At 32.6% G+C, this 14,143-nt stretch overlaps 2 long non-coding RNA genes and 1 pseudogene across 7 annotated transcripts in view; all 3 read left to right on the top strand.

Moving 5' to 3' along the window:
- Positions 1–10,560, top strand: part of LOC146898250 (polyubiquitin-like) — an 86,824-nt pseudogene extending 76,264 nt beyond the window's left edge. Inside the window, exons 8-9 of the transcript XR_015023633.1 lie at positions 3,538–3,546; positions 10,117–10,560. The product of XR_015023633.1 is annotated as a polyubiquitin-like (transcript). The remainder of the gene's footprint in view (positions 1–3,537; positions 3,547–10,116) is intronic.
- On the top strand, positions 22–2,339 carry LOC146898252 (uncharacterized). Of its 3 annotated transcripts, none has more exons than XR_015023642.1 (4): positions 22–256; positions 754–1,011; positions 1,399–1,600; positions 2,173–2,339. It is a non-coding gene; the product is annotated as an uncharacterized LOC146898252 (long non-coding RNA). The 3 variants fall into 3 exon arrangements; XR_015023640.1 differs by lacking the exon at positions 2,173–2,339 and adding an exon at positions 1,956–2,129 and having other exon boundaries at positions 23–256; XR_015023641.1 differs by having other exon boundaries at positions 24–256; positions 777–1,011; positions 1,956–2,339.
- Positions 4,292–7,781, top strand: LOC146898251 (uncharacterized). 3 transcript variants are annotated; one of them, XR_015023647.1, is made up of 4 exons: positions 4,292–4,656; positions 4,725–4,838; positions 5,951–6,077; positions 7,140–7,781. It is a non-coding gene; the product is annotated as an uncharacterized LOC146898251 (long non-coding RNA). The 3 variants fall into 3 exon arrangements; XR_015023645.1 differs by having other exon boundaries at positions 4,292–4,838; XR_015023646.1 differs by having other exon boundaries at positions 4,292–4,838; positions 7,137–7,781.
- Positions 10,561–14,143: the final 3,583 nt, after the last annotated feature.

Genomic DNA, 14,143 nt, shown 5'->3' with positions numbered 1-14,143 from the left:
TTTCTCAAAATAACTTGGAATCAAACATCTTTAACCTAAATCAGACAGATTTCACCAAAACCACAATTCGACAAAATAGTGAGGTATAATCACGATTTCACACTCCCAAATCAGGATTTCACTTCTCAAACCTATAATCATAATTCCTTAATTTGTTTTCATTCTCGCTTCGTACTCGTCGGGAGGGGTAATCGTTTGCTTGTTTGCTGTAATCGTTTGCTGCTCATTTTGCTCTTGCTCTTGATTCTTCAAAACGGTATGTTTATTTTCTCTCTTAACTCCTTTGTTCTCTTGTTCACCATTGCCCTGTTCGATTTTACTCACCCAAATCACGATTTATTGTTTTGTTCGATGTTGATGGGTTCTGTTTCTTTCCTTTAGTTTTTAGGGTTTGTGGGTTCTAAAGATATTTGATTTTTTATGGCATTTTGTTTGTGGTTTATTGTTTTTGATGGTCTCTTATGGTTTCTAGGAATGGGTTTTGTTGTTTGGGATTTTTTTGGGAATTTTGTGGTTTGTGGTTTGCGGTCTTGAGATGCTATGCTATGTTTATTCTTTTATTCCCATGAAATGTGTGAAACAAATGATTTGTGCCTTTTAAAACATTATTTGTTTATCCAAAGAACACCTTAAAACCCACAAAAGTCAAAGTCATTCCCAAATAGTATCCTTTACTGGGTCTGCATAATCTTTTTTACTTATTTATTTTAAACTTTGGGATTTTGGATTTATTTAAGATCTTTACTTAATTAGTATGGCTGGAATTGGATCCTAAGGGCTAATAATAGCACAGCAGAGGGAGCAGCAAAGATATTAGCTGCGGAGGATCCAATTTAGTATGGCTGAAAATAACCCTGCTCCGGAGATGATTCAAACAGCAGTAGCAGCACCTCAAATTTTTGCAGAAGACTGGGTAGCTTGCGACAGTTGCCAGAAATGGCGGCTTCTACCTACCAGTGTAACACCCGATCAACTGCCAGAGAAATGGTTGTGTAGCATGCTTTATTGGCTGTAAGTTGCTTCTTCATATTGGTTGAAATTATGCATGATCATATTATTTTAGATGTCTATATAGCACCAACACTTCACATTGAAGCCGTATTCGGTGTCTGACATGTAACACTGACACGACATTGTCACATATGGTTACATTCAAATAATTCATTGCCTGAAAATATGACTGTTGTCGAAGTCAGTGTCATGTCCGATGTTCTTGTTTGTGTCGGTGCTTCCTAGCTGGATGTTTTAGTTAGGATGATGTTGTATTATCAACAATAGTTAAGGACTATCTTGAATGATATACCAGTTACCATTTTTTTCCTTCCATTTTCTCCATTTGTGCTTACTTTTGAGTGCGCTCTATGTTTCATTGCCCCATTGCTCTCCTGAATTTGTTAGGCCTGGGATGAATTCTTGTGACATCAGTGAGGATGAGACAACAAAGGCACTGTATGCTTTATATCTAAAGCCAATGTCTGAGGGTCAAAATAATTTGCAAACTCATGCCTCTGAAACTGCATTTGGTGCGAGCTCTGCTGATGCTTAGAAGTTTGGACTGAATCAGAAAAGTTCTGGTTCATTAGATTATAAAGGACTATAGGTAGGGACACTCTTCAGTAACTATCCACTTTTATGTTGTCGTTACATGAGTTATATTAAATTATGGTACAGTTAATTTGTTTTTCAATAATGTCGTGTCTTCAGGTGATCATACTTATTGAGAATGTCTAGTATTATGCTGAGTTAATGGTATTCTGCTTGTAGTTGTATAAAACCGGATAACCTTGTACTTCATAAAAATAGTCATATCAAGCTTTTAGCTTATGTAAGACTCTGATGACAAGTATTCAACAATATGCATACATTTTCTTTCTCAACACTTGTTTTATCATTTTTATAATCCAAATAGAGAGTATGCTTATGAATTTGTGTTCTAATATCATGATATTTTCTAGGGAACAATTACGCTGAGCAATGTTGAAAGGAGGTTAATGCACTGCGAGACTATATCATACTACTTAAATAATTTTGTAACTGTTATTAAATGATTTTATTTTTTGAGGATTTGTTATCAAAGGATGGATGGTCTCTACTTATGAGTATGTGATTTAAATTTGGTTCCATGTTTATATTTTGGTTATGCATTTTTGTAAAAAGATAATTTTCTTGTAGTGTTATGTGGCTTTGCTGACAGAGAAAAGAATGGGGAACCATCAAATCTGAGTAGAAAGAGTGAGAAGGTTCAATAACTGATTTAACATATGTTGCAGTAATGGTGTATGTATTTTGGCCAGTTACTCTTTTGGCGTATGATATTATATTTGTAGAATTTATGCTAAGGTGATCACAGCGTGTGTCTGGTGCTTACTAATGCCGTAGAGAAGTCTCATTTGCACTATGATGATATTGTGTATTGCTGCAATTTGATATATTTATTGTAAGGGGCAAGCTTGGGTGTTGGGACTATGCATTTAGAAAAACAAGCTTAGGGTGTTTTCTGGTATTTTATAATGAAAAGGGGCTAATAATGTAACAACAAAGGATACTGGAGCTAGAGCAAGTAGATTGTGTGTGTCGTAAATTTTAGAGTACATAATTCATTTTCTACTCGCAAAAAAATGTAGCAACAAAGAGGTATGCATTTGTTATGTTATCATGGAGCTCATTGTATCTGTTATGAAATGGATGTGATTTAGTGAGCTGAGACTGTCTCCTATTGAAGCAATTCTTGTGCTAATATATATTTCATTTACAAAAAAAATTGAGAAAATTACACTCCTCGTCATTGAAAGAGAGAATGAAATAAATAACACTTCTGGTGTCATGGTTACTGCAGTCTAATGTGGCCATAATGATGTTCTAGAAATGTACACGAGATATTCCCATAACCTTTTTGTTTTTTCGATTCTCTTTTCCTGCATTTTGTTTGTTCGTAGGTGTTTTCTTTTAGCGTTCAACAGGCGTTAATATTAACACTCCGTCAACTTTAGTTGTGGAAGGAAGTGTATGTTATTTACAATTTTTTTTACTGATCTTATAAACTCCTGTTTTTAACAAACAAGGACACAGATTAAATATTGAGATTATGATAAACTCAACTTCATCGTGAAGAGCTTCATATCAAAGGAAGAAATAGGATTATCCATCATATTATTAAACTCCTCTTTCATTGTTCACCCTAAAAGGAAGAGCTTCGTATCAAAGGAAGAAATAGGCAATTTCCAGCCGAGTTATCTACCTCAAGTAGTTTTTGGGCTGAGGGAACATCCTGAAATCAGAATGCCTTCCTTGTATAGTAAACCAAAGGACGGTCAAATAAGGCTCTTGGGATAAGATACTCCTCAAGAAACATGATACCCTTTGATAAATCAGAGATTCAAGGATGCAGGGTAATGTTTTCCTCAATAGGGTTCGCAATCCAAATAAACTCGGTTGTTGGAGCCTAAAAAAGAGGAACAATAGGACTGTAATCCTTAGCACCCTCACAAGATTTTTTTCCCGTTTTCAAGCTAAAAATAATCTAGAACGCATGATTAGAGAGAAGGTGTGTGCTTAGATCCATATAAATTTGGAGGATAATATAGAACGTGGAGCGCCAATACAACAATCACGTCTTTAATTGTAGGCCACATGTTGATGGATATTAGAAATCATTGTTCAAAGCTATTAGTCAAATTTTCTACTAACTTTCAAGTTCGACAACAAAATCTTTACATAATTTATAGAGTAATCGAGACCAGTTTAACGGTGATGATATTCGAGGTGGATTCAAAATAAGACATAAGTAGCATAAAATATAATAAGAAACATCAAATTGAATATAGACCTTTTATTTATGTTTAATGTTGGAGTCTTTTGATTTTTCATCTTTACTCTTCAGTTGAGTTTACCGATAATGATCATCTTAACAATTTATGATATGTTCGGTGAAGACGAATGATGCTCACGGTGGCGATGAAGTCTTCGCGGTGGAAAGGAGGCTGTCTGCAGGCACATCAGGACTCCAATGCTCAAGTCAGTGTAGAAAATGAGGTTGAATGTGTAAAAAGTGAGGGAAAATGAATCGTACCTTGAGGATGACGCGTCATCCTTATATAGAGGATGGAGACACTACTAGAAAACACGCCATCAGTGACTGATTTAGCGACCCAAATAATTTAGTCACTGTTGAGACCGAATCGGAGACTGAATATTTTGTTTTATAACCAAATTTTCTTGAGTCACTGAATTAGTCGCAAATTATTTTAGAGACTGATTTGGTGATGGATAAATCAGTCACTAATGGGTTTGGTAATTCCAAAATATATACCTTTATTTTATTCTTTTTTGCAGCTTTATTAAATAACAAAATTAAACTTTTCTCACTCACAATTTCATTCCAATCTACTTTAATTTTCAGGAAACAAAACTAACAGATCTAAACCCTCACTGAGAACCTTTCCAATTCTTTCTCAAATCTTCTTGATTCTGAACTCAAAGACCTTAGAACCCTCACTCAGAACCTTCACCATTCAGAATCGTAACCCTAAATCAACAACAAACCCATATCCTTTCCACCATGAATTTTCTATCGATTCCCTTTCTCCACCATGATTCACGGCCATACAAATCAATATCTGGTTCTGTTTCTCATATACAAAATGAATCTGTACTCAGGTAATTTCCCAAAACGTTCTTGATTTAAAAGGTTCAGAATTAGAGGAAATCTTTTTAATGTCTCACAGATCTAAGGTAAAAATTTGATGATGAGTATTTGGGGAAATCTGCCATGGAGTTTGCTTCAAGGAGGGATATGGCTAAGGTTGCTGCTTCCTTGGAATTTGGAGACATAATGATAGGTTCGCTTCCTATCTATGTTTTCTTGAATATTCTGTTAATTATCTATGTTGTTAGAATGATATGTTACTTATCTATGTTTTTAGAATGTTCTGTTAAATTCATCTATATAATTAGAATGGTTAATGATTTGGATATAAAGTATTCCCTAAATCAATTATCTATGCTCTAGTTTGGAAGTAACGTTTTAAGGTGTTGTGTGTTTGTGACTTTTCAGTGTTGTGTGTTTGGTATTTAAAGTTCAGAATTTTTTTTTTTTTTGAATCTATCATTTTTAATGGTATGAATGCGAATTCATTAGATCTGGGTCATACATCTCCAATTTTGAAGAAAGTCTTTGATCTCAGTATCAAAGTTTAGGTGAATGAATCATAACTCCACTTTATTCTATGTTATTGTTTATTAATTTTCAATAAACCACGGCCGAGTCCTCTCCGAGCCTTGATATTTTGAACTCTATTCAGCTTGTTGGTATGGTTCTCATAGAAAACCTAAATAAAACGATTCTCAGATGTAAAACTTTAATTGAAAATGAAAAGGCAAACAAGTTTACATATGCTGTTAATTTTGAATCCACTCTTAAAAAGGAGCTTCAAGTCATTTTCTTGGAGTCTTCCAATAAGTCTTTAAAATTTGATCATGTATGTAGGCCACGAGATAACCAAGGTATAATATAGGAGTTACAACTTTTGATATTGTTGCTTTGAATTATAATCTTTTCATTCTCAAAGCTGAACAAATGTTTGTATTATGTTATAATGATGCAGAGGCATAGACATTTTAATGTAGAAACTCGACCATTGAGTAATGACCTCTTCTATAATTCTACTTAAAAAAATTTAGTGTTTAAAATGATTGAAGAAGAGGTGCAGAACAATGAATTAATCTCTTTGTTTAATTTGTACAGTAAAGAAAAGTAACTATGTTAGCTCATGAAATAGCGTAGTGAACTCTTCTGTAATTCTACTGAAACTCTTTGGTTGCTAACACTGTTAAAGTGTGTTTTTGTGGTTTTTGTGAAGTGAATTGAAGCAAACATGAAGATACTGAAGTTATTGTTATTTGTATCATGTGTGTATTGTTTAATTCTGATGTGTGTATTGTACTTTTGTAGGTCATTTCATTCATTCAGCTCATCCTCCTATCTGATTCCCTCCTCTGTTACCACGAGGAGCAGACCATTGGAAAAGGCTAACAACGACTCATTCGCTCACCCTCCCTTCTATTAATGGTTGAACTAGGTAATAAGCTAAACCTTATTTTGGGCCTTTTTTATTCGAGTTTTGAGGCAGATTTTATAGTTTTTTTGTTTTGTTTTTCTTCTTTCTCTGCTGAGTTTTTACATAATTTTCATCTTTGTGAAACTGTTCTGTTTTGCAGGCCTTGTATTTTGTGTGCACTGGTTTTTTATTGATTCAATGTGTGTACTGGTTTTTGTTCGTTCAATGTGTGTACTAGTTTTTGTCCGTTCAATGTGTCACTAGTTTCAATTGTGGATAGTAACCTTGTTATACCATATAGCCATTTTAATGAATTAGTCTTTCTTTCATTATAGCATTTGTTATTCCATAAAAAAAACCCTGGCAGTAACCTTTGAATGAGTGAAAGATTTAGCCAATTTATTAGCTATTTTACAAACAAATAGAAGGTGTGTTAATGAATTGTTCATATATATGGTGAAGATACCTTAGTTTTTCTTTATTTTAACCTTTTCTTTTTCTTTGTTAATGTTGAGTTTTCTTGAATAGATCAAATACAAGACAAAATATTACATGTTAACATGTTTTTAATTTACAATCTTTATTTGGTTGGACAAAACATAATGACACTAAACCAAATCCTTTGCAATTGTTTTTTTTGCACTCACGTTCATTGCAAGGAGGACACTTGGGTTGATAGAAGATTGGAACATTATGTACTAATTTTAATATAGTTCATTATTTATTGATTTTGCCTAAAATTAATGTGATTCTTTCTAATAATTTATTCTATTTGGGAGCATTTGAAACTAATATTTTTATGTAGTTCAATGTAGGCTATACGGGGCATAGTCCTTGTAATTGAGCATCTGAGACTAACAATGATATTAATTGTTTTCTTAAAATTTCAACCCAAGCCATATACCAGAGACCATGATGATGTGGCTGATGATAGCTAGTAAGGATGGGAAAAGAAAGAATTGACTTAGAATTATCATCATGGTTTTTATTATGATGCAAATCAACCTTATTTGTGTTTGTATGTTATATTGTGTCTTTCATATACTAAGTATATTATGATGTTATGTTTGTTGATATTAGTAGGTTGTGATCAAGAATAACATTGGAGTTATGGATGCAAGTAATAATGGGGATTCATGCGTTCCAACCAAGCATATGCGGTTCATGGTTTTGGCTTTTCTTCTTTATTTATTGATAAAGTTAGTTTCTCAAGTTTGTGTAATACAAATATACGATAGGCTAAGTCTTATCTAATGGTATATATTGTTTGTATAGAGTTTAATACACAAATGTATATTTTGTTATGTATTACATTTATATAAATTTAGAGGTAAAATCATATTTCGACAGGCTACATTTTTTTTTGGCTCAACATAAGTTAGAGACTGATTTAGTGGCCGATTTTTTATAACTTGATAAATCGGTCACTAACGCAGTCACCAAAATTGGTGACAAAACCAGTCTCTAATACAAGTCTCTAATTTGGTCGCTAAATCCAGTCACAAAATCTGTCTCTAAACTCTTGAGCCCTATATCGGTCTCTATTGCGGTGTCTAAATTCTGTCTCATATTCGGTCACTGATTTTCGGTCGCTATTTAGGTCACAAAGGATTAGCGACTAGCATATTAACCACCGTTAATTTTGGTCACTAATTGGGTCACAAACTCCGTTAGTGACCGATTTTTGTAATATAGCGACTGAATATTCGGTCTCTAAAAGACTGATTTCTTGTAGTGAGACGCTAACTGCTTCCGAGAATTGCAGCGCCTCATCAGGAGGCAGTTAGAGGCCACATGTATGGCATGATATGCACGGGAGCGTGCTTCAATAAGGTAGGGTGTATTGTTGTGAGTGTATTCCTTTAGGCGATGCGCCTTAATCTAGTGGAGGTTTAGTCCACATATCACCATAGGATTGACCTTCTGTCCGGTCCAGACCAATTTATATAGTGACTTTACAATTATTTGTATTTATATAAAAAGAGAGTACTATGTTTTGATTTTCTATAATTTTTACCCTATATTAAACTATTTTATTTAAGAAAATTATCCTTCTTTATCTATAGGAATAATTGAATTTTCCCAAATAAAAGAAACTAAATAATTGAATTTAACTAATTTCTATTTTGCAAAATAATTAAATTTGATCTAATCATAATTTAGAGTTTTAATCAAATCAAATTTTAATCTTAAATCAATGTTAATAAATCTAATATAAATATTATAATTCTAAAATTTAATTTATAAAAAATGATAACAAAATGAAATGTTCATAAAAGATCATGGCAAGAGCAAAATTCAAACTTGGGTTTTCTCTAATGATCCATCTTTAAGCAGAACTCAATATCCACTTAAGCTTATTCACTTGATCAAAATGGAATACATGACGATTTGTCTTCATTATTTAAAAGATAATAATTTAAACAGAAAAAGTAAAAGGAAAATTGTGGGGAAAATGTATTTGAAGGAAAAAGTAGGGGTGTTCACGAGTTGGGTAAACCGTTGATACAACCTTACATGCATTTTACCTGAACCTATTCAAGTTAGGTCCAAACTAAACCAACCCATCAAACTTGAAGTCGTTTCAATAAAAATGTTAAATTTTCAATAATATTTAACTTTGTTAAAGACTTTTATTTGTTAAATGTTGTAGTTTTTTAAGTAAATTCAAATGTTTATTTTTTTTTTGTAACAAAAAAAGGCTGAAGCCCTGAGACATTAACATTTTAAATACTACTTCCTTCGTCCCAAATTATACGACGTTTTGAGCACTTCACAAGTATTAAAAAATGTAATTAATTTTGTTTGGATAAGAGATATTATGTATTGTTTTACAAAATTCTCCTTAATAAATTTTAGAGGTAAGATAAATTAACGAACTGGAAGAAGATAGAAAAATAAATAATTAAGGGTCTAGTAGGAAAAGTAGCATTTAATACTTCATTGGTATTTTTTTCCCAAAGCTACTTATAATAATTTGGGACGGAAGGGGTAAAATTTAATCTACATGTTAGAATTTTCATGAAATTGAACGACATCTAATTATCAATAAAAATGTTCTATAAGAATATATAAAGGAAATTCATAACTTTTTGGGCTTGATTTTTCATTATTTCATCAGTTATATCCTTTAACAAATTTTCTTTTGAGAATGCTATATTATTGATGTTATTGAAAATGATAAGATTTTTTTTGTTATATTTTCTATATGATAAAAGATAAATATGGTTTGTAACTATTTAAAAGTCACAAACATCTATACGTATAATTTTATATCAAAAAAATCTATAAATATAATTTTAGAGATTAATGATGGTGGGTTGACAATTCAAAACAACTTTGCACATACAACTAATCAAAACATTCAGAGTAGTCATGTAAATTAAAAATATTAATTGATATGGCAATTTTAAATGTTTTCATTAGTTGTGTGTACAAAATTATTTTGGACTGTCGACCCACCACTACTAAGCTCATAATTTTACTAAATAAATGAAAACTTCATAAAAAATATTGATTTTAATTTACACACGTTAGCGTAGTAAAAAAAAGGAGAACATACAAGAATATTACTAATTACAAACAAAGGGGCCAGAATAGAAAACCTAACATTCAAATTCAATACTGTCTTCTCTTTTCTCTCTGACGGCCGTGAACAGAAGAATGAGTAGGAAGATAACTAGCAGCTCCGTTTCTGTATGTGTATAATATGAATTTCTTGTTATGTTTCCCTAGATTTTATAAAGTGTTCATATTGCGCTGCCTGCTGTGCTGAGCCATTGAGAATGAATTTTGTACGTGTACTGTATGAAATTCTTTTATATGTGTATGGTTATGAAATTCTATATATGTGTATGATATCAATTTTTTGTGTTGTTTCCCTAAACTTTGCTACAGCGCCCATACTGCGCTACCTGCTGTGCTAAGCCATTAAGAATAAATTTTGTATGTTTTCTTGATTTGATCATGGATTTCTTTAACCCTCTTGTGCTATAATAAATTTTACAAGGGATTTTGTTTTCTTTTGTCATTGATTAATGTGTTGGCAATTGCGGTGCAGATGCAAATATTCATAAAGATCATGTATGAAAACAAGAGGATCCCCCTGATGGTTAAGAGTTCAGACACGATACTCGATGTGAAGAAAAAGGTTCAGGACAAGGAAGGGATCCCAGTCCACCAACAACGTCTATTCTTTTCCGAGAAGCAACCAGAGAATCGCCAGACCCTTGCCAGTTACAACATCCAAGAGAAGTCAACTATGGAAATTTCCCTCATTTTCCGTGGCATGTATGACTAGATGACCACCACATCATTGCCGATTACTACATCCGAGAGTAGCCAACCATCCAACTCATCGGCTGCTGCTATCGGCGACCCTAGTGAAATCAAACATTTTTTATAACTTAAAAGTCTTTGACTTCTGCATTTCTTAATAAGAATTTGACTTTTGTTCTTCGTGTTTTGTCTTGAGTTGTATAATGCTTTGTTCTTCGTGTGTTGACTTTCATTCTTCGTGTTTTGTTCTTCGTGTTTCTAAATTGCATATTTGGTTTTTAACTTGTTTTCATTTTGGTTTCATAATTTTTTTTTTGAAAGGTTTTGGTTTCATAACTTATTATAACGTTACATTTTGATCCCTTGATTTATGCTCCATTAGCCAAATAAATCATTTCTGTTACAAACGTTAATCGATTATCTAAGATGGATACACATTGTAAGTGGTGCACCAAAGACCTCATTAAAATGTTTAATATTAACCTTTTGATCTTTTTAAAAAAAAATACAACCATTAGTTCATGCGTACCAGATCTAATAATGCACCATCAACAGCCAATTTTTGTACCTTTCTTCATTCCCTACTTCTCTTCATCTTCATCAACATCTCCATTCATTCATAAAAAAATTCAAACTAAGCCAGATAAACTCACTTTCACCCACTAAACTCTCCAGTAACATTCTTCCCCTAACCTTTCCAATAACAAGACCATAACATGAATTCAAAAGAAAACTAAACACTCAAAATTCAATCCATATCCTAAAATTTCACACACTTATCCAGTAACTTCTTCTCCAACATCAACAACAATCACATGACCTTCCATAGGTAGAGAGGACCTTCAACAACAACGACAACAGCAGAGTTAGGAACAAACATCTCAATATCTTTTTCCAAATTCTTGTATTGTTTCTCTAATTTGATATATATTGTGCTACCTGTTGTACAAAGAAATCTCTTACTTTGTTTTATTCTAGAAAACGTTTCAAAGTCTAATTTGATTATTTCTTTTATGTTATTGTCATACTGTCATATTATTTGCTCTACCTGTTAATTGTAAACTTGGGAACAAGTGTTTCAAGTGTGCTTTAGCTCAAGAAGGAATTTTGTAAATGTGTCTAAAGCCATTGAGAATATATTGCAATCTATGGAAATTTCATGTTCGAATGAAAAACACAGTTGAACAAACATGAATAATGCATCCATGAGCCATGTTGTTGCCCAGTTGATTTGATTATGAATTTCTTTTTTCCTGTTATGCCATAATAAATTTTGCAAGGAATTTCATTTTCTTTCTGTTGATTTTATCATTGATTAATATGATGGAAATTTCTGTGTAGATGCAAACATTCATAAGGATCATGTATGATGGGAAGAGGTTCCCCCTGATGGTTACAAGTTCAGACACGATACTCAATGTGAAGAAGAAGAATTATGAAATGGAAGCGATCCCAGTGCACCAACAGCATCTATTCTTTGACGATAAGCTAATAGAGGACTGCCAAATCCTTGCCAATTACAGCATCCAAGAGAAGTCAACTATTGAAACGACTTTGCATTCTACTCAGTTTCCACGGCTTGGTGGACTAGATGACCACCACACCCCATTGTCTGCTACCGTTGGCGACCCTATAAGTAGAGAAATAAAACATTATTGAGTGTTTGACTTTTGCATTTCTTAATAAGGATTTGACTTTTGTTCTTTATGTTTGTCTTGAGCTGCATAATGATATATTTTACTATGGATAATTTTCAGCAATTAAGGAAACATATTTACTTTTCAACATTAGCTGAAATCGCACAATAATTATTTTTGTTTTATCTTGAGTATGATTCAATTGAAAAGAGAGTGGCGAATTGAAAGGAGAGTAGATTTATTTGTGGTCCTCTGAGTGAAATAAATTTACATAACTTAAGTAGTGAAAGCATTTACATAACCTGTGTAGTGAAAGCAGATTGTTAGTGATAGTACATGAAGAGAGAGAGAGTCTGATTTTAGTGTTTTGACTGTTTTTCAAGTAGGTGAGTGAACTCTGCAGCATGTGAATGAAGAAATATTTTGATTGTTATGATTTTATTTTCAATAAAAAAAGTATTCAGAGTAGTGATTTTAATTTGTCAAAAACAAATTAATGGGTTTGTAAGTAACAAGCTTTGCCTTAAAAAAAAAAAGCAATAAGATTTTAAATGTGCCTGCACCCATGGTTTTGTGAGGACGGCGGTCTTTGTTTTTTATAGCACGAGCAATGCTTATTTGAACACAAACACAAATAAAAAATGATTAAGCACACACATAATTGAAAAAAAATTAAAAGAGCAATGCTTTCTCATTTATTTTTCTTCTTTTGTGTGAGTGTGCTCAAACATCTTGATCAAAAAAAGTGTGCTCAAACGTTTTTCATTTGTATTTGTGTCAAAGCTAGAGTTTCTAGATATAGCATATGACATTTCACAGAAGAATGATATTTGTATGTGAGGATGAATGAATAAATAATAGTCATTTGACTAAAATTTGAAGCTGAGATAAAATCATAGGTTAAGGTTTTGTTAAGGAGCAAGTTGAACAAATAGATTATTTTTATTTTTTTAAACAAAGCAGACTTGCCTAAGAAGCAAGCCCCAAAATATATATTGATAATAGGAAAAACAAGAAACAAAAGTGAGGGAGGACATAAAGCCTAGCCCTCAAGGAGATTAATTAAATCTAAAATATGGAAGGCCAACCTATTTCTAACAAAATCCAAACTCAGTTGAGAAGGAATATTATCCCACCAGAAGAAAGTATTAAGTGAAAGACCTATGGCAGAAAGTTTGTCAGCACAATGATTTCCCTCGCTATAAATGTGAGTGATGAAGAAGGACATTGAAGAAGCAAGGCGCATGCAATTCTCCCATCTGTTTCTTAACTGTCAAGGAATAACAATTTTTTATTTCAAAGCTAAAGTGACCAACATAGAATCAATTTCTAACCATGAGTGATTCCAACCCCTATTGAAAATTGTTTCAATTGCAATCATTGGTAGGAGAGAGTGCTTTTGGGGTTATTTTTTCATTCATAATACAAAATCCTCCTCATGTGGGGGAACTCAAAAATTGTATTGGAAAAGGGTTTTGGAGGGTTTATATGAATTTTTCAAATTTAATCTTAGTTGTTATAATATTCTTAAAATTACAAATATATTAATCATAAGTTTATCATTCTCTTAAAAATTGTTGTTTTAGAAACTGTAAAAGACTTCTCTATTTTTCTATATATTTCTCACCCCCGAAGTCCTCCCTTTCCCTCCCCTCTAAACTTCCAAACAAAGCTTAAGTGAGTCTAGCCTGGTAGTCATTTTCACACACGTTTGGGTGCTAATAGCCTCATAGCTGCGCAGATAATGATCTTTGTATTTCACATGTTTCATGGATAATAGGATGTTGGGCTCAATGTATAATTTGTCTATAAATACCACATGTAAAACTTCATACTTGATTTTTTGTAATTTACATGTATCTTTTGGCTCTGTCTAGGGTAAGAGACCTATTAAGGCCGTTACTTTTCTGGTTCTAACTTTTATTTATGTTTTTCACAACCTTTAAGTTCTCAAAAATACGTTGTCACACTTAATAATACTCCCTCCGGTCCTTTTTACAAGAGACAAATGGGTCAACTAAAGTTGATGTATTTGGTCTACATTTTGAACCAAATACATCAACTTTAGTTGACCCATTTGTCTCTTGTAAAAAGGACCGGAGGGAGTATTTGTATGAGGTTAGAAATCCACAATCAAGAGAGAAAATTCATTCATTGACGTAATCGTTTGAA

Source organism: Medicago sativa, chromosome 8 (genome assembly GCF_051527215.1).
Source record: "Medicago sativa cultivar Bolivia chromosome 8, Bolivia_mono, whole genome shotgun sequence".
NCBI lineage: Eukaryota > Viridiplantae > Streptophyta > Magnoliopsida > Fabales > Fabaceae > Medicago > Medicago sativa.
The sequence above is the reverse complement of the archived record's forward strand: the minus strand, read 5'-3'. Positions and strand labels throughout refer to the sequence as shown.